The sequence below is a fragment of the Saccostrea echinata genome, unplaced genomic scaffold, assembly GCF_033153115.1.
Source record: "Saccostrea echinata isolate AGI-Se365-2 ecotype Australia unplaced genomic scaffold, CSIRO_AGI_Sech_v1 ptg000023l, whole genome shotgun sequence".
NCBI classification, from domain to species: domain Eukaryota; kingdom Metazoa; phylum Mollusca; class Bivalvia; order Ostreida; family Ostreidae; genus Saccostrea; species Saccostrea echinata.
In genome coordinates, this window is record NW_026889772.1 from 1,529,343 (window position 1) to 1,556,116 (window position 26,774).

The 26,774-nt window shown below is 32.8% G+C and overlaps 1 long non-coding RNA gene across 1 annotated transcript; it reads left to right on the plus strand.

Moving 5' to 3' along the window:
• Positions 1-327: 327 nt before the first annotated feature.
• On the plus strand, positions 328-10,606 carry LOC133191332 (uncharacterized). Its single transcript, XR_009721674.1, has 4 exons — positions 328-365; positions 5,947-6,121; positions 10,154-10,224; positions 10,530-10,606. It is a non-coding gene; the product is annotated as an uncharacterized LOC133191332 (long non-coding RNA).
• Positions 10,607-26,774: the final 16,168 nt, after the last annotated feature.

Below are 26,774 nucleotides of genomic sequence, written 5' to 3' on the forward strand. Positions count from 1 at the left end.
GGAGGGGAGTGTTCTTTGTCATATTTTACGACTTCTTCTATTGATCTATAGAGCTCATAACTGAACTGTGTGTTTTTCCTCGCAAGAAGAAAACAAGGGGGGGGGGGGGGTGACCTATAGTTGACCCCTCTGGACCACCTTTGGTGACCTAAAATTTATGATTTTTTTTTTTTTAGAAAAAAAAAAATATATATTTATATATATTCCCTTCTCCTTGTATTTCTAAAGTCTTCATTTCAGAAATATAAGAACTGTTAAAAATTTGCGTCCCATATGACGTCATTTTTCGAGAGTACAAAACGAGGGAAAATAATTTTGTGATTGTGGACAAATTAACCATTCATTTTTGACAGGATTTTACAGAGGTATGTATCAACAAGCTTTGTTTTCAATGTAGAACTACATATTCAAGCTCTTTATTCTTTCAGAACACTTGTATCATGATACATGAGATGAAATATAACATTTGCATGATGATACACATTTCGAATTTCCTCAGTCATATTTAGGTATGGAATATACTCAAGGCAGAAACCTTAACTATATCCACACTTATAATTTTTATTATGTAATCATTTACAGACCCTATATTTGAAATTTTCACAAAGTTTTTAGTTGCAACTTATTTTTGTTATCATCTGCATTTAAGCATCAGTTCTTTGTCGGTTAAAGAGTTATATCACAGCTCATGTTAATCTGTTATATTGGAATCTGTTATAGTGGGATACAAGCCAACTTTAAATAAAATTTACTTGACTTGTCTTGATTTTAAATAATTAATAGGAATTCATATAAGATGAAGCTCAAACAGACTCCTTTCATCAAGATTATCCCAGTAATTTAAATCTTAATTGAAAGAAACTATTATACTTCCAGAAAAAAACCCATATCAGCTTTATATTCAACAGAAAACAAAAAATATTTTACTGTTTATAATGGGTATTTGGAACTAGTAAAATGACAACACGAAAATATTCTGATATCTTCTGGTGATCTAACTGTAAGATTATTTTCGGCAAGCTTTTGGTGTTCATTAAATATATTATATCAAACTTACTTTTCATAGCTGGAATGTTGTTTTATGTGAAAAATTGGTGTCTTTACAGAGGTTTTTCTGCAGACAAACACGTCATGGTGATTCAGATTTGTTGCACTGTAAAAATATGTTGACTGTTTCAAGTGTGATAGCGAACCCAAACTGTCGGCGAAAAATCAAAAACTTCACGTAATTCAAACCTTCAAAAATAGACCTTCATACCATAGGTATAAATTTATTTTTACTTTTTTGAATTTTCTAATTATCAGTTCTTAAGTTATTAATTATTCGGAACTGATCAAAATTCAGAACTGGTCAAATGACTGTATTTTCACCAGCTTTAATTTATTTCACAGAAAAAAAAAATACTGAAAAATTTTCTTTGAAGCATTAATAAATGTTAAATAAATGCCATCCTTAAAAAAATGTTTGATTGGAATTGCCACCTAGTAGTTTCAGAAAGGGGTGGGGTGGGAGGGGTGGGGGGGTCTGTCTTTCTATACTGAACAATACTGATGTATTCTGAATCCTTAGCTCTCTCTCACTTCTTCGTTAATTTGCACAAAACAAATAGAGTGTCAGGATAATTGGCATGGTGCTTTCCAGTCATGTCTTTGTTGGACATTTTGCAGCTTCTATTTGTCAAAGATAACCTTCATAAATTATGCTTTAAATTTTTATTTAAATACTTTGTGCACTCAAAAGGAAGGGTTTTACTGTCCTGGCATGTTAAAATAAATTAAAAACCAAACCAGAGGATTAAAAACTATGTATTTTCACAATTCATATGCATAAACCGATCCTAAATTATATATCAAACTTTTTTTTTTTAAATGACAAAAGCGGTTTTTTTTTGGGGGGGGGGGGGGGGGCATTAAAATTTTCTCAATAAGCATGATAATGGAAGGAGGGGTGTAACTTATTAGCTCATCTGAGCTAGTGAGCTTTTCTGATCATATTTAGTCTATTTGGTGTCATCTTTTGAAAATCTTCTTCTCAAGAACAATTGAGCCAGAAAAGTTGAAACTTATCAGAAACCTTAATTTACTAGACCCCATCCTATCCCAGGGGGTCAAGTTTATTCAAATCATGACCCCCTGGGATAGGGTGGGGCCACAATTGGGGATCTAAGTTTTACATAGGAATATATAAGGAGAATTTTTGAAAATCTTCTCCTCAAGAACAACAAAGCCATGATTAATCATACTGATCAGAATGCATCCCCAGGTAGTGTAGATTTAAATTTGTTCAAATCATGACCCCTGGGGGTAGGGATGGGGCTACAATGGTGAATCTATGTTAAATTACATAGGAATATATAGGGATAATTTTTAAAAATCTTCTTCTCAAGAACAACAAATCCATGATAAGTCATATTGATATGAGGGTATCCTCAGGTAGTATAGATTGAAGTTTGTTAAAATCATGACCCCTGGGGGTAGGATGGGGCCAAAATGGGGATCAAAGTTTTACATAGGAATATATAGGAAAAATATTTAAAAATCTTCTTCTCAAGAACAACAAAGCCATGTTTAGTCATAACGATATGAAAGCATCCTCATGTAGTGTAGATTTAAGTTTGTTCAAATCATCACCCCTGGGGGCAGGGTGGCACCACAATGGGGGGATCAAATTTTACAAAGAATATTTTGGAAAAAATCTGTATAAATCTTTTTCTCAAGAACAACAAAGCTTATAATGATTAATCATAATGATATGGTAGCACCCTCAGGTAGTGAACATTCAAATTTCATGACCCCCAGGGATAGTTTGGGACCAAAATGGGGGATCAGAGTTTTACATAGGAATACATGTACAGTATGTAGGAAAACATCTTTAAAAATCTTTTTTTTTTTCAAAGAATATCAAAGTCATTACTAGTCATATTGATATGGAAGCATCCTCAGGTAGTGTAAGATTTAAATTTGTCCAAATCAAGACCCCCAGGGCTAGGGTGTGGCCAAAATGGGTATCAAAAGTTTACATATGAAATTAATATATATATGAAGCAATCTTTAAAAATCTTTTTCTCAAGGATAACAGAACTGGTCACCATAGTCTAGTGGTAGGATGCTGGCTTCGTAAACGAGAGGCAAGGGTTCACTTCTTCGGGTTAAACCTAAGACGTAATAAAGCTAGTGACTGTTCCTTCACCAAGCGCTCAGCACTAGAAGTGAAAGTCAAGGGTCTTTCGGATGAGACCTTAAAAACTGAGGTCCCATGTCAGGGTAGGTGATGGCATGATAAAGAACCCACACTGCTCAATGGCCTTGAATGCCGAATATAGGTCTAAATTTGAAGCCCTTCACCGTCATCCAGTGACGTCTTTATACGAGTGAAAAATTCTCGAATGGGACATTAAACAACATAGAATCAAACATATACAAACAAATCAGGAATAACAAAGCCATTACCAGTCACTCACATTGATAAAGAAGTATCCTCAGGTAGTGTAAGATTCAAGTTTGTACAAGTCATGACCCCCTGGGAGAATGGTGGGGCCAATATGGGCAATCAAAGTTTTACATAGGAATGCACAGGAAAAATCTTTAAAATTCTTCTTCTCAAGTACAGAAAAGTCATGATAATTCATATTTGTCTGGAAGCATCCTCAGGTAGTGTAGATTTAAGTTTGCTCAAATCATGACCCCCCAGGGCTAGGATGGGGCCAAAATGATAGATCAAAGTTTTACATAGGAATATACATGTATATGAAAAAAATCTTTAATAATCTTTTTCTCAAGAATAGCAAATCCATCACTGGTCATATTGATACAGAAGCATCCTCAGGTAGTGTAAGATTCAAGTTTATTTAAATCAGTTGACCCCCAAGGTAGGATGGCACACATCTTTAAAAATCTTCTTCTTAAGAACAGCAAAGCCATGATTAGTCATATGAATATGGAAGCATCCTCAGATAGTTTAGAATCAAGGCCATATTGACTCAGATGAGTATTGTGACCCATGGGCCTCTCGTTTCAATAAGGAGGCAGCTTTTAAAAAATTAAAAAAAAAAAAATTTAAAAAAAATAACCAGACAACTTTTTGTCCTAAATGGTGTCATTTTTTACAGATTTGTTCATCACTCCATATAGATTTGCTTGAAAATGCTTGAAAGCAACATAATCAGTAGCATGTACTTCATTAGGTGTTTGGAAGGGGGCAAGTTTTCTTTGCAGATCGATTGATAATTAAAAATATTATAGAGTAGAAAATATAATTGAAAGGTCAATTGAATAAAAAATTTACATATAGGAACTTTTTAAATAATACTTATCATAACATGTATAATACATTAAACATGTTAAATGTAAGTTAAAGATCAATAGAGGCTAATCTGAGTTTACAGGTTTTTGGTAGGAGGCCGCTGTTAGGCCCCATTCCCAATGTAAAAGAATATGTGCTTTAATTTCCCAATTTGATCAAAGAAAATTCCCAAAAGACAATATGAAACTTTATTGCTAAAAAAATTGGCCGAGCTCAGTCACATGTCTATCAGGATCAGTGTTCAAGAAAATTCTTTAAAAAAACACATGCTCTAAAATGGCTGCCATTTTCCATAATGTCACATAATTCTAAATATTATAAAAAGAAAACTTAAGTTCATGACAGCAGGAAATTAAATTGATTTATAACAAAGATTGACCGAATGTATATTAAGTCAATAAATGCCTTGCAAAAGTAGAAACAGCTAATTTTTTTCCCAAATGGGAAGCCCAGGCATTTGATTTCAGGGCTCTCAATTGTCTTTAATTGGGGCCATTCAAGGGCCCCATTCCCAATTCAAAAAAGTACCTTTTTTCCCAATTGAATGTGTTAATTTTCTCAATGGTAATTTCTCCCAAAATTAAAGAAAATTATAGTTGGATATATAATAACTAAACTTGCTTCCTCTGTATTGCAAAACAAAAATTTAGTTTATAACAAAGACCAGAAACCCAATACATCATGATTATCCCAAAATGGCTATCCCAAAATTTCCCAAAAAGTCGCTATTTTCCCAATTTTTACGGCCCTGGCCTCATTCCCAAAAAGTTGAGTGAGAGCCCTGGATTTTAAGACCTGAAAAGCTTTGATGTACTAATAGCAATGAAAAGTGCTCAAGTTTTATTGTCATGTTTAGTCTGCATGATGAAAGTGACAAATTGGGGTAAGTACAGGCAAGTAAATGATCTACTTTTTAAAATATTTGTTATGGAGTACTAATTATATTGTTGATGATCATCCTATTTCTCTTGCAATTTGGAAACAAAGCTTCATTTATCAGTTCATTTTGTTTTATTTTATACTCAATCTATGGATCCTTCTTAGTCTTGTATCCTACTCAGGTGACTTTAAAGGCCCTTGGGCCTCTGTATCAATTGAATTCAGAGCAAAACAGTATATAAGTGCAGATTTTAAAGTGCTTATTAACAATTTCAAAATTATTTCTTTTATTTGTATGCATCCTCATGAAATTTTCATTCAAAATATGGTTTTTAGATCTGGATATAAAAATGTGATTCAAATCAGTATGACTTTCTTGGGCTAGGATGCATACCAATTTAACAGGTCAAGTAATCTACCTTTATATGGATATTGTGATTATGGCACACAGAGGTGCTTTGACCAAACACAGTTACCTCATTTCAAACGTCAGAAAATATAAGAGTTTCATTAATTGAGCTGTTGAAAGTAGTAAAGTCAGACAACACATTCCTCTAATATCTGTAGGAAATATATATATAGGAAATACTTTCGGAATCTTGCACAAATGCTTGGTAATTTTTGTGAGGAAACTCCTTAAAGTAGCAAAATTTCAATCACAAAATCTTGTGAAAAATTATATATTTTTGAGGAACATGTTGTCTGACCTTAAAATTCAGTACCTGTATATTCATCTACATTCATGTAAACTATGTTTTTTGTAGGTGCTTCTCATGCTTAAATTGGAATAATGGCTCAATATTTGAAAAAAAGCCAGAATAATTGGACCACTCAAAACCATTAAGTTGTTATACATTGTACTGCAGTCAACTTGGCAGCAATGAACCTCTGAGCAAGTGTCAACTTAAATGGATGAAATGTAAAGATTACTTTTTACAGGTAATTACATGTAAATATCTTTTTGATGTGGTAATAATTAAATTAAAAAGCATTGGTATCATAATTGCCAAAAATTTTCTTCAATTATATATATACTTTTTTTTAAAAAGTTGTTGTATATCGCCATTTCTGGCTGTCTGTGCACTTAGGCCCATGCAGGCTATAATTTCGTAATGGAGAAACATTGGAAGTTCATACATGCAGTACATCTTGCAAAGAATGCTTGTAAAATTCTTTAAGGTGTACATGCCATGATCTTTATACTAGAGATCATTTAGATATTCCTGTCCTGATCTGCAACATAGCATACTAATACTTTACACCCAGGGAGTGACAAATTTTTGCAAAGGTACATGTACTTGCCCATGGGCAAGTGAATAAAGTTTGATGAATGTACATGGAAGTATATCATAGGCTTGATCTAATATACTGATCAAGTATAAGGATTACTTGATTTAAATGCAGGTAGATTTAGCAAGTAAATATGAAAAACATATAAGTCAGTTTGCCCATATAATTTTCTGTGAAAAAAAAATGACCTGGACATACATGTACCTAGTATACCATGGTTGTCTATCCACTGGGAATTAATAGTTTCAAAAGAACCTAGCATCAGTCATATATATATGTACTAGTAGTTTATAGGTCTCTGTTCCAATTGAGTCATTTTTGAATATCTTTTAATATCATAATTATGAAATATGTATATAAATGTATGTCAAATATCTATTCATCAATGACCCAAGGTCATTTTACAACCTCAAGGTCACTGACTAGTGTTTTTATGACACAACATCACTGCAAATTATTGCTAAGTTCCCCTAAACAAGAGACCTGTGGGCCACATTGCTCAGCCGAGCAGTGTGGCTAGAAAAAAAGCAAAAATCAGTTCAGTATTGAAAAGCTTTAATGCATAAGTGGTCCCAACCTAACCCTAAAAGGGAGGGGGGTGTATGATTTGAACAAAATTGAATCTACATTAACTAAGGATGCTTACATATTTCTTTGACTACACTTATCTGTGACTTTTCCCCTACATTGAATCTTCACTAACTAAGGATGCTTACATATTTCTTTGACTAACTGTGATTTTTCCCCTACAAGTTTGAAATTTCATTATGGATCCACCCTACCTGTGGGAGTCATGATTTGAACAAATTTGAATCTACACTTTATGAGGATGCAAATATAATGAGTAATTAAATTTTCACTGTAAATGTTTAAGCAAATTGTGAACACCTCTCACATCTAGAAAACATTAGTGGTTTGGTGCTTTCTCTGAAAAACCCAGCGGGGGGTATTTGTCCCTTTTGGACAGTTCTAGTTAAACAATTAAAGAATTTTTAAGATTTTTCCTACATATTCTTATGTATTACTTTGATCACCCATTGTGGCCCCACCCTAACCCTGGGGGTCATGATCTGAACAAAATTAAATCTACATCACCTGAGGATGCTTTGATATAAATATGATCAATTCTGCAGGCTTTGCTATTCTTGAGAAGAAGATTTTTAAAAAAAATTCCTATTTATACTACTATACATGTATAACTTTGAACGTCCATTATGACCCCACCCAACCCAGGGGGTCATGATTTGAATAACTTTGAATCTACCTTACCTGAGGATGCTTCAATATAAATATAACCAATCACGGCTTTGCTGTTCTTGAGAAGATTTTTATAAAAGTTTCCTATATATTACATACTCCTATGTATAACTTTGATCGTCCATTGTGGCCCCCCACCCCCTCCCCTCCTGGGGGTCATGATTCGAACTTGAATCTACACCACCTGAGGATGCTTCCATATAAATATGACCAATCATGGCTTTGCTGTTCTTGAGAAGAAGATTTTTAAAGATTTTTCCTAGATATATTTCTTGCTATTGCCTCTCAGCAGTACATATCCTGAAGTGCTAAATACTGAACTTTATGAAAATGTACCTGTCCACAAATTTGTCTTTCTATAACAATTAAAATCTAAAGTCAACTTAAATACACAAAATAGAATCGAAACATGTTAATAAACCATATATAATCACATTCTTTTGTATGAATTATTTCAAATGTGTGCACTTTGTTAGGCTAAGGTATCAAAATGTAGTACAAAAAAATTGCTTCACAGGTCAATCTCAATCATATTTAAATATTTTTATGGACTCGGTCTTCAAAACCTTGGTTTCTTTTTACAAAGTAACATATAAGAAAAAGAATTAGCTAAAAAATATTATATATGTTGACGCAACATTTTTGATGGTATGAGCTCTTTACTAAATTGACCCCCATGAAATTTTTCTCCCCCAAAAAATATTTTGCCATTTACACTTTACTATACAATTGTAGTTTGCATGAGTGTACATTTGTATTAACAGTTTTACATATTTTAAAAAACATTTATTTACCTCCAATATCTACCGGTATTGTCTCTAAAATTTATTTTGTTTTACATTAAAAAAAGAGAAAAAAACAATTTGGTTTATAATTATTAGAGACAATGAATCATATTGACTTATTCTGACAAACTGAATGATCAAGTTACAGAAAGTAAGTGTACTGCAAGTGAATCAACCATTTTCATCTTCTAGTTTTCCAAAGATAGTTTTACATTGTGATGAGTTTGCAGGGCTTGGGGAGAAGGGGGGGGGTATTATGCATTGACTGTGATAATTATTATTCAAAACAAACATTGTAATGTTAGAAATAATAAAATTCATTAAATTTGTTGCTATCAAAATGTAGAAATTCCTTTTCTTGCAAATTTTCAGTATTAGCTTAAACTCGTCCGCTGACGTCATACTCATGGTCCATGTTATCGGCATATTCTCATCCTCAGAAATGTCGTTTATATATCATGTGCATGTATATCCTTATTACCTAATTGTGCCTCTGTCAACCGAAAGTTATTTTCAGTCTTCCCTTTTTAATTAATTTCTCGTTAAACTGTATAGTCAATGTTTGTAAGTTTATTGATGAAACTGACTTAAAGCAAAATCATTACCAGATATTTAAAACGTCAAGTAAAAGTCAAACCAATATAGTTCAAAAATCACATTTCGGAAATAGAAAGTGTGGTTCCAGTTTTACTATTTGTTAGTGAAGTAGTGAGAGTATTGGTCTAAAGCATTGGATCAGTTGGTTGGATTGGTTGGATAAAGCAAATTAAAAACATTGTTATGTCACTCTGGACACAAATCAGCAGTCCTCAAGGTTCAATGCACTGCACTATATTTCTAAGTATGTCCTGAAAGTGTATTATGACCTTCACCCAAGGATATTTGATCTAGATCAAGGTCACCCAGAAAAGAAATATAAAATTCAAATCTAGTCTATTTCTCTTATGGAAATGTTTTAAAGGGATGTATTATAACTTTGATCAATGGTCATTTTGGTGTATTCAGTAACACTTGCCTAAAAAATGTATAATTCATGTCTGGTCCATAATTTTCTTTTGGGTAAAAATTTGAAATTCATACTGCACACTATAAGATTACTCATGACCATAGGTTGATTCATTGTAGTAAATTCAAGATCACTTACAAAAATTTATTTAGGCACTTTAAAAGAATCTGCTTTGGAGGGGGTAGGGGTGTTATAATTTTGTGAACTTGCTTAATATTCACTTAACTCTATTTTAGAAAGTTTGATTCAGTTGAAAAGTTTTTTGGAGCTAATTGAATCATTTAACATTATCTGCTTAAAATAATTAGGTATTACCAGGACTAAACTTGTATGGTTGTTTTATCTTATGATAGATCTATTATACTAAACCACTTTGATCAAGACTGTAAATGACGTATTTTTAAGTTATTTAATGGAACGCCTTTAATGAGGAAGTTAATAAATACATGTAAAGAAATTTGATTTCATACTGAACATTGATTTAAATTTATGTTTACTTTTATTCTGCAAGGCAAGCTTGGAGATCTCTGATCACCTAAATAATCCCAGAATCAAGTTGGTTTAAAAACATGGTAATGTTTTATTATTATGTTTTATTATTTTATGATAATAAAATTATTTATTCTGTTTCAGAATGTCCAGGAAGTCTTCAAATGCAGGATATAAGCTGACACAGAAGAATTCCAAACTGTTCTCTTATAGAGGTTAAATAAAGTCTTCAAATGCAGGATATAAGCTGATGCAGAAGAATTCCGAAATGTTCTCTTATAGACGTTAAATAAAGTGATGTGCTATTATATATAATACAATCATAACAAATAATCTAATTAAACCAAAACAGGAGCTCAATTAAGGATTAGTGAACAATTCAAATGACTTTAAGAACAGAATATTGAAGATATAATTGCATGAATATACAAGGCAAGGAATATATATTTAAATATCAGTAAACTGTTATACATGTATTAAAGCATAAGAAAACATCCTCTTTGCGAATATTTCTATGAAGATGTGATTGGAGAACACAATATATGTACTAGTGACCAATGACTTGAGAATTCCATCTCCTTAGCCAGAAGAACTGCAGAAAATAATATATTCTACATGTATAATGTGAATTCAGTGTTTTAATTTTGGAATTTGGAGCTGTTGATTAACTTGTCAGTACTGGAATTTAAAATACTTTGAAACAGGAAATTAAATTCAAATTTTTAAAAGTGACTGCATATTAGTAACAATTAAAAACTGTTTTTTCAAAGATTTGTGATTTTTTACCCAATAAAGTCTTGTTTTGTTAAGAAATGTAGTGTTTTGTTGATGATTTCCTACCAATGATTTGTTAGTAGTTTGTTATAGTGCTTTGTTAGTAGTTTGTATAATGTTTTGTATGTATTTGTTAAAGTGATTTGTTAGTTTGTTATAGTGGTTTGTTAGAAGTTTGTTTGTTATACTGGTTTGTTAGTAGTTTGTGAAAGTGATTTAAGTTGTTGAAGTGATTTCTTAGTAGTTTGTTAAAGTGATTTCTTAATAGTTTGTTGAAATGATTTCTTCATAGTTTGTTATAGTGGTTTGTTTGTAGTTTGTTGAAGGAATTTGTTAGTAGTTTGTTAAAGGAATTTGTAAGTAGTTTGTTGAAATGGTTTGGTAGTAGTTTGTTAAATGAATTTGTAAGTATAAGTTTGTTGAAGTGATTTCTTTGTGGTTTGTTAATGGTTAAGAAGTTTGTTAAAGTGGTTTCTTAATAGTTTGTTAAAATGATTTGTATGTAGTTTGCATAAGTGATGTCTTGATGGTTTGTAAGTGTAATTTGTAAGTATTTTGTAAGTGTAATTTGTAAGTATTTTGTTATAGTGATTTGTATGTAGTTTGTTATAATGTTTTGTATGTAGTTTGTTAAAGTGTTTTGTATGTATTTTGTTATACTGGTTTGTTAATAAGTTGTTAAAGTAATTTCTTAGTAATTTGTTAAATTGGCTTGTACGTATAAGTTTGTTAAATTGATTTGAATGTAGTTTGTTAAAGCAATTTCTTAGTAGTACTAGTTTATTAAAGTGATTTCTTAGTAGTTTGTTACAGTAGTTCATTGAAATGGTTTGTTAGTATTTTGTTATAGTGATTTGGTAGTAGTTTGTTAAAGCGGTTTGTTAGTATTTTGTTGAAGTGATTTCTTAGTATTTTGTTATAATGGTTTGTTAGCAGTTATATAAAGTGGTTTGTTAGTTGTTTGTTAAAGGGATTTGTAAGTAGTTTGTTGAAGTGATTTCTTTGTGGTTTGTTAAAGTAAAGTGTAAGAAGTTTGTTAATGTGATTTCTTAGTAGTTTGTTAAAATGATTTCTAGGTACTTTTAGAAGTTTGTTACTGTGGTTTGTTATTAGTTTGTTAAAAAAGATTTCTTAGTATTTTATCAGTGATTTGTTACTAGTTTGTTAAAGTGATCTTTTAGTAGATTGTTTAAGTGATTTTTTAGTATTTTGTCATAGTGGATTGTTAGTACTTTGTTAAAATGATTTGTAAGTAGTTTGTGATAGTGGTTTGTTAGTCATTTTCATAGTGGTTTGTCCTTTCCCCATATGGGCGTGTAGTTTAAACTTCATTTGGGACTTAATTTTGTTTTACTAAAATTTTGAGAATTGTTTCTGCAGGGTTGATTTAAATTAAAACTACATAAATATAAAGGTAAACTGTAATTACACATCTTAATATAGTATGAAAGGTGCTGAAAATATATTATTTCTCATAGGAATAGAGATTGAAAGCTGTTACATGTACACATTTGTGTGCAAAATAATTTGTGCCATTTCAATAAATGAAACATTTTTGATATATTTATAGATGTTAAAATTTTTAGTCATTCATTAAAGTACATGTACTTACCAGAAGAATGTATTGGAAAAGATGGTTTGAACTTTTACTGAAATATTTTAACCATTTTCCCTCTGATGATTTGGAATAAATTATTGTAAAATACATGACATGTTATTTGTTATGGCATGTAATTTGTTTTTTAAATTGGTGTGTATAATATTGACCCTTGAACAGAAATTTCAAGTTTACTGAAAGTTGCAAACACATTCATCAATTGACTCACAGACTGTAGTAAAAAGTAATGTAGGAACTTGTACGTTTAACTTCATCGATTGCATCTGATATAATACTGAGTAACTCGAGAGCAAGTTCACATTTTCTATGTCATGTCTGTAAAGTCATGGTTTAAATGACTACCAAAAGCAGAGGATCAGAATATTTGATAGAAGTTAATCGCTGTACATGCATATACAAGTAAATACATGTACCTGGGTAATCCTTATTTGGTTGGAGCAGGTATGGTAGACTAATAATAGATGCAACAAAAACAATTGAAACTAATCTCCAACTTGCACAGATTTAAAAAATTAGTAACATGTTCTGTTTTCAATACATGTAATGTCAGTTTGCATGAAAGATGGTGAAAAACTTGGTTTATAAAGTGTACCTGTGTACTGCGTTAAGCAAGACACTGAATCGCTGTATTTACAGTCAACTTGGACAGGTTCAGTGATATGGTATCTTGTGTAAATATCATTGTGGCGTTTGTACTTTCAGGAAAGGGTAAAATGACTGGGCTTAACTTTGGGAGCTAGAACCTTTGAGGTAACCAAACAGGGGATTATTGAACCAGTATATACATGTATGTATGTAGTGTAAACTCCGACCCCCCCCCCCCCAAAAAAAAGGTAATAACGGCAACATAGTTTGTCGAAATAAAAAAAATGCAATGAATTTTGTATCTTGATGTAGTCACAAAATGTTCCATCATAATTATCTAATGAATGCATTACAATTTTGGTCTCATGACGCCGCCATCATATATACACGGACATAGTACTGTTAAAGCCTCTTTTTCATAACTTTTTTTTATGATAAAGATCTAGATTCCCTGCCTTCTTAGCAATGCGAAATTTGATATCACGCCAAGAGGAATTGTACAAGTACACGTACAATATTTACATCCACTGAATATAATTTCCTTTATGTCTTATAAAAATCATTGCCGTTAATCAGTCCATAAACAATACTAAGGAAGCCACCAGCATAGATTTCTTAAGCAATGGCTGTTCCATCAATTATACATACAATGACATACACATCTATAATACAATATTTAACATATTTAATTTAATTTGAATGTTTTTTTTTTTTATAATGATATAAATATAAACAAAAAATGCCTATCTTTGTTTGTTAGTACGGGAATTAACGTCGCAGCTATGGCAGAAAAAATTCACATAACCCGCTTACGCGGGTTATGTATTTTTCTGCAATAGCTGCGACATTAATTTCCATACTAACAACCAATTGCAAAGAAAGCATTTTATTGTTTAATTTTATATCATAGCGGTGTATTCAAGGTCATTCAGCATATTCAGTAGGTCAAATAGTTCGCGGAGAGACAATGTCTGAAATGTCCTGAAATCAAGAAAATTAAAACAAAATGTATCGTTTGCAAATCTCATGGTTATTGCATTAAGGGGAAAAAAAACAAAAAAAAAACAAAAAAAACAAATGCAACTTGTATGCATGTGAATGTATTTGATCAATAAAGATCTCTAAGTTCAAAATAACTTACTACATGCAAGTTACCAGACACCACAGAGTCTGCCACATCTCATTCATATTTGGATGTTTCACTGACTATAGACATAGGGGTCAACTAGCAACTAAATTGTATGAAAACGAGATTTCACCTTTTCCATCGTCAACTTTCCTTTTTTTATGTAGAAACATTCCGCTATCCCCTGCATACGGTGTTCACGACTTCCATCTTATTCGATACTCAAAAGCATGCTCTAAGTACGATCAATTTTTAAACCGAGACAAGATACAGGGATACTTTGAACAACCTCGTTTAAGGTCAGCATTTCGTACATTCTATGGCTGTTGTAACGACTTTATTAGCTATTGGGTCATATTTTGGTTGACGTGTTTCATACCAATTGTTAGGTCTTTGTTTTTATACTAAATTTGACTACGGAATGTTCCGTCTACCAGATCAATACTTAGGGCTCACGGCGGGTGTGACCGGTCAACAGGGGATGTTTACTCCTCCTAGGCACCTGATCCAACATCTGGAATTTCCAGGAGTCCGTGTTTTATGCCCTACTCACAAATTTCTATTGTTTGTAGATTTTTATGAGATCGATCACTGTCCGTTATCTTCACCTTGTCATTACTGATTTTTATCTGAAAATCAAAATAAGTAAACAACTAAATAAAGTCATGTATTTATTTTAATTTTTAAATAAGTATCAGTAAACAAAAGAACAACACTGTTACTAAGTAAGAAAATATATTAAGATACCGGTAAATGGTTATTGTGAAATATTGAGATAACGAACAGTATTCAAGCTCAAAGTCCATTAAAACAATACAAATCGGGAGCAGAGCAAATACGGACCTCCAAAAACATCAGAGATGAGATAAGGTGCCATGGAGGAGTAAGCATCCCCTGCCGACCGTGCTCCGTGTCATGATCGGGAAATAACGGAAAAATCCGTCTACAATTCAATGTGTAAATAATGGCCTAACAATTAGTATGGAAAACGTCAGTCTGCATATGACTTAATGATAGATTGTATTTGCTGACTTAAGGATAAATTGTATTTGCTGACAAGATCTTTGTATTGATCATAGAACTTACGAAATGATGACTTTAAACGACTGTTGATATTCTTGTTTCATCAACTTGTTTGTCAATAACTTACCTCGTTTTAGAAATTGTACATACGTAGAGCATGCTCTTGCATATCGAATCAACTGAGATATGTATACCCCATATGCAGGTGATAAGGGTATATTGCTACATAAACTTGTATGGGAATTAGTTAAAGTCATCACGTTTATCATAAAGCTTTGTTGTTATATAATTACCATTAACGTCTTTTTCTGGTAAAATATCCAAATATGAAACAGATGTGTCAGGCTCTGTGGGATCTTTTATTTCAAGCTCACCGGGGTATATCGTGTCGACATATGAATGGAAATAACTATTGTTAATAGATAATACATCGTCGATATATATATAAATGTCGAGCTGAAGGCCACAGCGAGAGATCTCTTTTTCTCGTGTATAAGATTTAGAATAAATTCTGCTCCTTATTAATACAAAATAAGTCTGCTAACAACGGGTCGCAATTGGTACCCATGGGAATTCCAACAGATTGTTGATATTCGCTACAGGGCTGTATTAAGGGCTACATGTACATATATCCAATAAAAATATATATTTTCATTTATATACAAATTTTGCTTCATAAGCACGTGGTGTTTATCACTGTTTAAACTTACAATTCCTTATTTTCGAAATAATGGCCACGTACGTTAGCATAATCCATTAAAAGTAAAGAAGAGGGGCGTGTTTGACGTATAATCTGCAAGAATCAACGTCCAAGTCAAGCAAGCGATTTGGTCGGCTGACCACAGTTGGGCAGACTTTAGGAAAGCTACGAAGATGGAAAAACGTTTCATCACATTGAAATATCTTGTCCACAAATATAGGCTATGTAAGCATGCTTATCTAACAGTTCCGGTAATATAGGTTACGTGCGACATGATTATAAACAGCTATCAGATATAAAAGAAGATAGCTTAAATGCAAACGAATTAAAATAATTTGTGTGTGTGTGTGGGGGGGGGGGGGGGAGGAGTTTTCGGAACTTATTGTCAGTAAAATAAGTTCAAAACAATTAAAATTTCAGTGGATTGGAAGAATTGCTTTTGATCTCGGTTAAAATTATGAATAATTTGTATAAAATCAAAGTGACAAATGACTAAACTGTTTACGAAAAACAAAAGCAAATTACCCAAGCCAGAATAGAACCAAAACATCGCACAAAATCCAAAACTCCTTTCCCAGACGTGAAAAACCTATTTCTTGTGTGTGTGGGGGGGGGGGGGTTCCGTTACTTCTTAAGCTTCATAAATGACTCTTTCATTCCTTGCACTTTCTAAGGAGGTCCAAGGTCATCTTTTAGTTCATTTGTCATGCACATTAATAACTGCAAATCGCAGAAAATCCGGACCTGTCCCCTTCCCCATAGATCTACGCATGCTTATTCGTTTTAAAATCGCGGAGGGATAACCAAGAGATGGTAAATTTAGAAATGTATTACTTTGTTGCAAATGACTGATCTAGCCATAATATCAAGGCATAATTTACCAAATCCAAACACATAATATCTTAGGCGTAGGATCTGCGAACACATGTCCCCTCAATACACATGTACATGTATTAACCTCTGATGACATATTTTTGGCTGGCTTGTCAAGGAAGTGCTTCTGACTGAAAATGCCCCCCCCCCCTTTCCATTGAAATTGCTTCCCATGGACCTAATTAATGTGTCGCATCAATGACATTTTACTTTTTCAAGTGTGCGCAAATTCCTGGCCATGGTCAGTCCAATTTTTACCTGAATAAATCCTTTAATAATGCATAAGGTGTTAAAGGAAAAAACACAGATCTTTGACAGGTGCTTAGGAGGAGTAAGCATCACCTGTGAACTGGTAAAACCCGCCGCCTTGAGCACTCTGTATTGATGAGGTAATCCATAGTCAAAATATAGCCTAAATCCGACCCATTGATAGGTTGCTCATCTTATAAGACCATAAAATTTGTAAAAGAATTTCTTTAAAAGATATTGTAGAAAGCCCTGTGAAATCAGCTTATTTGTAAATAGCCTAATTTGTTTAAAAATTCAGCGTACTCACAACATGCTCCTAGGTATCAATTCACTTGGAAGACATAAATATCATATAGAGGCTATAGTGGAATATTACCACATAAATATGGGAAAATGACGACGGAAAAGCTGAGTCCCCTTTGTCATATAGTTAAGCTGTTTGATCGCCATTGGTGTCAGTAAATACTCATGTATGAAACAGATATGGTAGACTCGGTGGTGTTTTTATTCTAAGTTCACTTGGATATATCGAGTCGACAAATTAATGTTAATTGATAAAACGTCTTGGATACTTGTACATGTACAGTATATCTACAGACTGTAAAATTAATGTTGATTTGATTTCACGTAGAATTTTTTTTGAATAATTTCTGCTTCATAAGAGTACAAAAATAGATCAAATAACGGAGGAGCATAATTAGTGTCCACCAAAATTTCAACATATGTTGGAAGACCTCATATCCAAAGACTTCGTAGATTATGTACACGTAAATGACAACCATATCTTTTTAATATCAATTCAACTTCAGAGTACGATAAGTATGATTTTTAATCAAATATTTTTGTAGATGACAAATTACAAGATATGTCGGAGTTCCATTTTATTGCAAAATGCATCTTGATGTTATTTATTTTGGAAGAAATCTGATTCAATCTTTGGACTCTCTAAGAATTTCTTTTCTTTTTGTATAGAAAACGAAATTGCTTTAAACTGGGCTTCTATGCCACTGATTGTATATAAGCATGGAATAAGATTGGGAGTGATCTGTGATTTCTTGACTGTAATGATATGTACAGTATACAACATATTTTACAAGAATTAAAAGAAATAGCCAAAATATCACATATAAGTACTAGAAGTGCTATTTTCCCGGATGCTTCGGTACCGATAGCTTTTTTGCTCTAAAATATATTTGTTGATCAAATAGAAAATGCCTAATGGATGCTCATATTTCTTTAAAATATAACTGGCATTTAAATTTTTAATATTTCCTATACTAGTATGACATAATTACATTTAATAAACTTTGAAGAATATAACATGGGTAGACAAATACTTTGTGAATTCAGTGACGTTTTTGTGAGCATTATCAGTTTACTCAATTGCAGATTACAATATTACATTTTGTGATTTGGTGTGATTTTTATTAACATATTTCTTTTCAGCCACCTCCCAGGGTCCCGGGGTATAACCAATCACAAAGCATGGTTAAATCTTGAGGTCATATAAACTCTATGGCAATACATAGTTAATTAAAATAAATGTTTAAAAAATTCATATTTACCTCACACTGATTATAAGAATATAGGCAAAAGAGCTGGGGGGGGGGGGGGGGCTGCAACTTAGTACTAGTAAGTGGACTGACACCCAGTTTGACTTCTCTTTTTTTTCTCTTAATGTTGCACCCATCTTTTACAAAATTCCTAGATTTAGCCTAAAAGAGAACTTGTAGTAGGGGACCAATGTTCGTGGAATTCATGTCACCCTGTACCCATGAATTTACATCACCGTTTTGAATCATTCAACCTTCAAGTTACACTGTACCCACAAATTACGTTTCCAAGAACACTGACCACTTACAAATTAAAATGATATCACAGAACATGTACTCCTTTTATTCCATGTTTAAGGTTCATTGACTCTATGATAAGAGAAATAACTCTCATTGGGATACATGACTATTATTCCTTTGAAAAATTGTCGAGTTAACAGGCCACTCCTACCAAATTTTGCCCTGCAATGTATGCTGAAATTGTGTGCATTTTAATTATAAATTAAATCTCTTTAGGAAAATCAAGTGTTAAGGAATAATTGTTTGAGTGAACCTTAAGCTCTTGCAAAAAGAAATGAAAAACAAAAATGAGCCATTTATAATTCTTTATTAATTTTATATTTTATATGCAAATGTGCCAGTAAGATATTCTTCAATTGGTAGAACCAGATGAGTTCATATTTTCAAGAGTCTGCCTCTGATAACACACACATACACATTTGTTTTTGTAAGCTTAATATTTTGTTGAAAATTCCACCATAATTTTTCTCAAAGGGTCTAACCAAGCACCAAGATCCATGAATAAGGTTCCTGAAAAATATGGAAAAAACATATTATTAGATTGATTTCTCAATGGAAATATTAAAATATAATGCATTTTTTAGGCATAAATAATTATTTTGCAGAAGAACAAACTACTGGGTATCTTCCTTTTCCTTAAATTATGATTAAAATTAAATAGCAAGTTACTTGTTACATAATTAGAATCAAGTATACAAAGACAGGCAAAGAATTAGAATTAATTGTATGGAAACTTGCTTAAACATTTTTTTTTCAGCATAATCTATTCAAAAATTAAAAAAAAAAATATTGATATTGCTTTAATTTGAAGTTGTTAGTACCTATGCACACAAATGACAAATTGTAAAATTGTATCAAATGACCTGAAATCAAAGATCAATGATAAACAAGAGGCCCAAGGGCCTTAACGGTCACCTGAGTTCAACAATTTAGAGGATCCAAAAACTGATAAATGAAGCTTTAATTGTTGCCCAATAGCAAGAAAATTGGTACAATTAAGATCAACAAAATAATTGGTCTAGTATCTTTCTATCTGTTCCCCATTTATTACTATTACCATGCAGACTTTCAACAAAATGTCTATATTATTACCTCTCACATTGGCCTCACTTGGGCTTTGAAGAACATTCAAGAAGATAGGTTATTTTTGTTTCATTTTTATTCATCTATTATTTCCAAGTCTACCTGATTATTAAAACTATGAAAGTACTTTTTATATTATACAATAAATGTTCTTGCATATAATTCTCTTATTCTATTAACCTTTCAAATACATTATCTACAGTGATTAATTATCAAAAGTGAATGGCAAAGGGGAATAACTTCACTCAATAGAATACAAATTAATAGAGCCCTGGCCAGGACCAGAACACTTGACTAAATGGTCCAGATGTTGAAAATTTACAAATTTGGAAGAGGTACCCTCATCATCATAACTATGCAATTAGTTGAAGATTTTCAAAGAATTCACACATTTTCACTATATTATCAAATAGAGCCCCCCCCCCCCCCCCTTCAGAGAAACAACAGAACCCCTGAGACCACAAGTTTTAAAAATTTTGTAAAAGCATCCTTGCTCATCATAACTATACACTTGTTTCTTTGCTTTATAACCAGGAGTAGAAAAAATATTTTGAAAGAAATTATGAATTTTCACTATATAATCAATAGAGTCCCCTTCCCCCCTTCACCAGAACCCCTGACCCAGGGGCCATGAAATTCACAATTTTGGAAGAGGCACTCTTGATCATCATAACAATGTACTTACTTAGTTTATTTCATACCCAGGAGCAGAGAAGAAGATTTTCAAAGATATAATGCATTTTCACTATATAATCAATAGAGCCCCGCCCTAACACTAGAACCCCTGACCCAGGGGCCATGAAATTCACAATTTTGAGAGAGGCAGCCATGCTCATTATAACTATGTACTAAGTTACTTTATTTTATACTCAGGAGCAGAGGAGAAGATTTTCAAAGATTTAATGCACTTTCACTATATAATCAATAGAGCCCCACCCTAAAGCCAGAACCCCTGACCCAGGGGCCATGAAATTCACAATTTTGGGAGAAGCAGCTATGTTGATCATAACAATGTACTTAGTTAATTTATTTAATACTCATGAGCAGAGAAGAAGATTTTCAAAGATATAATGCATTTTCACTTATTATCAATAGAGCCCCGCCCTAACACTAGAACCCCTGACCCAGAGGCCATGAAATTCACAATTTTGGAAGAAGCAGCCATGCTCATTATAACTATGTACTTAAATACTTATTTCTTACCCAGGAGCAAAGGAGAAGATTTTCAAAGATTTAATGCATTTTCACTATATAATCAATAGAGTCCCCCCCCCCTCCTTCACCAAAACCCCTGACCCAGGGGCCATGAAATTCACAATTTTGGAAGAGGCACTCTTGCTCATCATAACTATGTACTTAAGCCCGTCCAGCTCTATAGGGTCCATATTTTGAAAAAAAATAAAAATAAATCAACGCTCAAAACTAAAGGGCCCAAAGGCCACAATGCTCACATGAGTAGAACTGATCCCGCTGTTCTTTAGGATAGTACCATAACCTCTTAATATTTCATGAAAAATTTGGCCTATTCTACATCTACCGTAGTGATAGTTGCCCCAAAAAGTCATGATTTAACAAAACCTGAATTTAAACTACAAGGTATTTGTGATTAATGTACATTCCCAAACAAATAAAAGGAATTCACTGTGGCATAAATTACAAGTAGCACCATTCATGAGTAAAATAACTTACTTTCATTTATATTTTGATGAAAAATTGTAATTAAAAAGAAAGCAAGATGTGTTTGTGAAACAATGATGACCCCCATATGGCAACTTATAGCAAAGGTTAAACTTTCTCAAATGCAAATCAAATATGTTAGTACCCAAAGTAAGGTCTTGTTTTGAGAAATAAACCTGTGAAATATGAAAGCCCTAGCAGCAACCATTGAATAGATATGAAAAAGGTTAAAGTTTTTTCAAAAGTATGTCAAACATCAAGGTCAAGGTCAAATGGTCAAAATTAATGGTGCTCAAAGAAAGGCCTTCTCCCAAGAAATATGCAGGTGAAATATGAAAGCCGAAGCACCAATCATTCAAAAGTTATGACCAAGGTTAAAGTTTTCCAAAAGAAGGTCAAAATCCGAGGTCAAGGTCAAAGGGCCAAAGTTGTTGGTATCAAAAGAAAGGTCTTGTCACAAGGATTAAATGTACGTGAAGTATGAAAGCCATAGCTCCAACCAATCAGAAGTTATGGGCAAGGTTATAGTTTTTGCGGACAAACAGACAGACAGACGGACAGACAGGGCAAAAACTATATACCCCCAAATCTTCGATACGGGGGCATAAAAATCCAGTTGTGAATCCTATGAGGTTTGCAAGTCATTTCCGGATATAGATTACTTGGGTAGAATTTATAAGGAAACAACATCAACATGAGTTACATAATGAAAATATATGGCCTTAAAGTTTGAGATAAGATTTTAAAAAAATTACTTATTGGCCCTGTTGTTTTTGAGAAGAGGATTTAAAGGAATTTTCCTAAACATGTCTAAATATATTGTAAAACTTTAATTGTCTGCTGTGACACAACCCATCCCAGATGATTTGGATCAACTTGAATCTACACTATGCCAGATACTTTAATCTTTTATGGCCCAGAGGTTATTGAGATTTTTAAATGACCACACCCTATTTTAGTCTATCTTGATTATCTCATTTTAAATGGAGGAATGGCCTTTCATTTGAACTAATTTAAATGTCTTTTACCCAAGTATGTTTTGTACTACCGGTAAGTTGTGTTGAAATTAATCTGTGGCGGTCAGACGGGTTCGATCGCCGGTGGCCAGATAGCTCAGTTGGTAGAGCATGCACCTGACTGGAGATTCAGGGGGCCCGGGTTCAAATCCCGGTCTGGTCCGCTGCATTTTTCTCCTCTCCTGTTACATTTGGTGCCGAGCCATGCCCTGGAAGTGACAGGTGAGAGGCCTGCCATGGATGAGCCTGGGTTGGAGTCTTTGGGGGGCCAAAGACCTTTAAGGAGGGAGGAGTGTGGCGGTCAGACGGGTTCGATAGCCGGTGGCCAGATAGCTCAGTTGGTAGAGCACCTGACTGGAGATTCAGGGGGCCCAGGTTCGAATCCAATTCTGGTCCCCTGCATTTTTCTCCTCTCCTGTTACATTAATCCAATGGTTGTGGAGAAGAAGTAAAAAATGTCAAAATCAAACACACAGATGGATAGATAAACAACAAACTTTGATAAGAACATCTCCATTGAGCCTTTGCTCAGGTGAGCTATTGAGAGCTTCAAAAAAAAGTTTTACCTCCTTGCATCTAATGGATCTGAATAAAAAAAAAAATTGGGATAGGCAAAATATATGGGGCTTGATTATGCATATAAACTCAATTTTTTTGCTGAATTCAACATTGATGACCACATTTGAAGGGTGGTCAAAATTATTGATGACCTACAGCAGGCCTACATTTAAGTAAAATGACAGAATATCAAGAGTATTGATGACTACGTTTGGTAAAGGACAAGTGACAGAAAAATAGAAATCAATGTGTTTTATTTAATGCTCAACTGAGTCAACATTTTGTTTCCGAAAAATAAGAATATGTCCATGTAGAATTATGGTCTGACTAAAGCAGTCTATGCGAAAGTCACTGGACCATCGGTTTTTACCGGTAAAATTTGATTCGGGTCGGTAAAAAAATTTAGGTTACAGGACCAATTGTCCGATGAAAAATTAAAGCCTAAAAATCTGAATTTACATGTATATATGGTCTTATTCTCCACCATTTCCTTTATTTGATCCATTTAGCAGTAATACATGATTAATTTTAATCTATATGAATCCTGTCATGATCGTTTATTTCTAACTCAAATTTCCTCTGTCATGGAGTATAGATCTACAGATAGCTCATACATAGATTCGATTTGGCGAAATTATTTTCATTAATAAACAAGAATAACCGTAATGAGTTACTTCAGAAAATAAATAAATATATTTTAAAGTGCATTTTAATTTTTTAAAAAATCTTTGACAATAATTTTTTTTAATCTCAAATCTGGATCTATTTGAAGTTCAATTTAACAGTGAGAATCCCCCTCCTTTTTTTCAATCTCTGTATCATAATGATGTATGATTGAATTTAAAGAAAAAAGGTTGGTCTGGTAAGTAAATGCTTGGTCTGGTAAAATATACATTTTTACCAGATATTATGTCCTGTAAATATTTTAAGACTTTAGCATAGACTGCTAAAGCACAAAATTTCAGAAATTTGAATTGAGGCTTTAATGCAATTTGCAAAATTGCAGCCATCTTGCTTGAAATTTTTAAGAAATTCAAAATATTCCTAGTAAAAACTTGTCACCAAATCCTTTTCAAGTCCATTTCACATGAGACCATAATTCAAATAAATATATGCATCTACATCATACATTTCATATCATGGAATACCTACATGTAAATGAATAATTACCTTGCTGTTCTTTAAAACATGCTTTCTTTGTTGCACTTTGTCTGCATGTCTGTTTGCCTGTCTGTCATATCTTATATACTGTAACCTGTAAGAGATAGGGTTTAATATTTTTAATTTGCTCATGTTTTACTTGGAATAAATGTTTCTGTAAAATCAATTGTTAGTTGTTATGTCCAGTGTATGTTATTAATTAATATTGATCAATATTGTTGCTTTCATGTGGAGCATGGAAAGGATAAAGTAGTGCTAAATCCTTATTAATTAATTCTATAAGTTTTCATTGTTTAAGTACCAATATAATTTAACCAACAAAGTAAACATTGAAGCATAAATCATGATATTGAATATTCAAATGCTAAATTTCCATTTGAATGTTTGCCATTTACTATTCATTCACGAATATTCGAACATTCGTTTCAGCTCTACTATGACACTTTACACTGGAAATATTTTTAAGTCTTCTTAAAATCTCTAAAACTTGATAATTATAACAGTGGTGTAAAAGTTGGAAAAAATATGTGAATATACAAGTAATAGTCTCATCTAATATAAAAAAAAAAAAACGTGTATGTATGAATTGGAGAACATAAAATATAACAATCTGAAATCCATAGTAAAAATACTTTGATTTACTATCTAGTAAAACCTTTGATTTACTATAGTAAAAACTTTGATACTATAGTAAACTGTAGTATTTTTTTGTTAGGGTGGGCCACATATTTCACAATTTTGGAAGAGGCACCCTTGATCATCATACCATGCACTTAGTTCATCAATTTGATTCCCAAGAGCAGAGAAGAGGAGATTTCCAACGAATTATGCATTTTCACTATATAATCAATAGAGCCCTGCACTAGCATCAGAACCTCTGACCATGAAATTCATAATTTTGGAAGAGGCATCCTTGTACATCATATTATGCATTTTAGTTTGTTTGCTTAATATCCAGGACAGGGGAGAAGATTTCCAGAGCATTGATGCATTTTTGCTATAGAATCAAAAGAGCCCCATCCTAACAACAAAACCTCTGATGCAGAAGCTCTGAAATTCAAAATTTTGGAAGAGGCACCCTTGCTTATCATAACCATAAACTTAGTTCATCTGCATAATATCCAGGAGCAGAGGAGAAGATTTTCAAACAATTGATGCATTTTCACCATATACTCAATAGAGCCACATTCTAATACCAGAACCTCTGACCCAGGGAGCCCTGAAATTCACAATTTTGGAAGATACACATTTTTAATGATAACCATGCATTTAGTTAGTTTGCTTAATTCCCAGGATTTTTAAAGATTTCATTGATGTTGAAGCTTTTAGCCCCACCTCTCAGGCCCAAAGGGGACAAGGGCTATGAAATTCAAAATTTTTGTTTTCCTTCACTCATTGATGCTGTATATGCTAAAATTAGTTGAAATTGGTTGAGTGGTTCATGAGAAGAAGCTGAAAATGTAATCAAATGTTCACACATAATGGATGACAACCGATAGCAATAGGTCACCAGAGAAATTCAGGTGACTTTAAAAATACTACAGATGTTACACTCAACTCTGTTTTTCCAATACTTTGATAAATAGGTAGTGACTCCATTTTGTATAACATTTTAACATCTGGTGATGTTAATACATCTGAGGTGTTTTTCCAAGCTCACTGAAAAGGCCTGAGAAGATGCGATTGGTATAATACCGTTTTTCAATTGACCTTTCTTACAGCTTTCTTGATCGTTATTTACAGCACTTGATTAATTATCATAGGTGAATAGCAAAAGGGAACAACTTCTCTCAGAAAAATGCAAATTAATAGAGCCTTTCCCGGCACCAGAACACTTGACTAAGTGTTCAAGAATTTCCAGAAAATTGTTTGTGGGTTCATGGATCCCGTGGGTCAGCCTTACTCACAAATTTACAACCCCATGAACAATTTTTTTGTCAACATATATATTAATTGAATCTGCTTTATATATGAGTTAACCACGAAATTACATCCCAACAAACAAACATATATATAATACATACATACATACATACATATATATATATATATATATATATATATATATATATATATATATATATATATATATATATATATATATATATATATATATATATATATATATGATTTTGTTTGCCCACAAAATCGGCCCACCACAAATTAGAATAATTCCACAGTATCTGGTTAAAATACCCTTGTCTATTATATTGTACTCTGTTTGTCCACTAGATACTTAGGCCATCATTAAAAATATTTTTCTTTGTTCTCAGACCAGCATTTTTCATCTAAAATCATCTAAGAAATAATTAACTTTAAAATTAAAACAATCTGTATTTCCCTGGATACCCAGGAAAAAACAAGAGGCCCATGGGCCACAATGCTCACATGAGTAAATATCCCCTGCCATTCATCATCGGCAGATTTTTTTCTCCTATCTATTCATATGTTAGACTTTGATCCCCTGTT